Source organism: Alligator sinensis, unplaced genomic scaffold (genome assembly GCF_000455745.1).
Source record: "Alligator sinensis unplaced genomic scaffold, ASM45574v1 scaffold444_1, whole genome shotgun sequence".
NCBI classification, from domain to species: domain Eukaryota; kingdom Metazoa; phylum Chordata; order Crocodylia; family Alligatoridae; genus Alligator; species Alligator sinensis.
The window spans coordinates 1,308,351-1,309,299 of NW_005841886.1; the positions used below are offsets into that span (position 1 = coordinate 1,308,351).

The 949-nt window shown below is 51.2% G+C and overlaps 1 protein-coding gene and 1 long non-coding RNA gene across 3 annotated transcripts in view; one reads left to right on the forward strand and one right to left on the reverse strand.

Moving 5' to 3' along the window:
• MARCH10 (membrane associated ring-CH-type finger 10) overlaps positions 1-949 on the reverse strand; it is a 109,875-nt gene that overhangs the window by 45,434 nt on the left and 63,492 nt on the right. The window lies entirely within an intron of this gene.
• Positions 1-949, forward strand: part of LOC102373618 — a 6,477-nt gene that overhangs the window by 386 nt on the left and 5,142 nt on the right. The gene's annotated exons all lie outside the window — the stretch shown is intronic.

Consider the following 949-nt stretch of genomic DNA (forward strand, 5'->3'; position numbering starts at 1 on the left):
GGGCTTCCTAATACTGTTGCCCCCTAGCTGGGGCTCGCCATGCCCACACTTGGGCTTCTCAGTAGTGCTGCCCCCTAGCTGGGGCTCTCCATGCCCCACTTGGGCTTCCTAATAATGTTGCCCCCTTTTCTGGGGCTCACCGTGCCCAACTTGGGCTTCCTAGTAATGCTGCCCCTTGTCTGGGGCTCTCCGTGCCCACACTTGGGCTTCCTAATAATGCTGCCCCCTATCTGGGGCTCTCCGTGCCCAACTTGGGCTTCCTAATAACGTTGCCCCCTAAGTTGGGCATGGCGAGCCCGAGAAAGGGGGGCAACATTATTAGGAAGCCCAAGGGTGGGCATGGAGAAGGAAGGCCCAGGGAGAACAGGGAGGAGCCAAAATAGTGAGACAAGTGAGACAACGATGATTCCATCAGCGAGGTGTGGACTGTGGTGTAGGGGAGGAAACGGAGCCACAGATAGCGCCCCCTAGCAGTGGGGCAGTACAAGGGCAGCCTTCCGCTAATTAACACTGATTGATTAATTAAGAACAAGGCATGGCAGGTGAGTAGGTGGGCGGTTGCCCTCGAAACAGGTGTGCGGGCCACGTTAAGGTTCGGCCCAGAGCGGGCACCTGTCACACTTACCTAATGGGAGTTAAATTTGAAGATAAGTAAGTTTGAAGATATGGGCCTCAGATTTTATTTGTAAACTACTATACCTGAATGACTTCACTTGAACTAGCCTAAGTAGGTAAAATTGAGAGCAAAAATATTGTGGTTACAATCTATGCTATAGTGTAAAGATACTCAAGCTATCAAAACAGCTAGCATGGGTAACAAAGGCAGTCTGGCAAGGTAAATTAACACCATAGTTTTCTTTTCTACAGTGCTAGACTGCTTCCAGTATCCAAGCTATCTCTCGTACAATATACTCTGTGGGTGTGGGTGTGGGTGGGTGTGGGTGGGGGG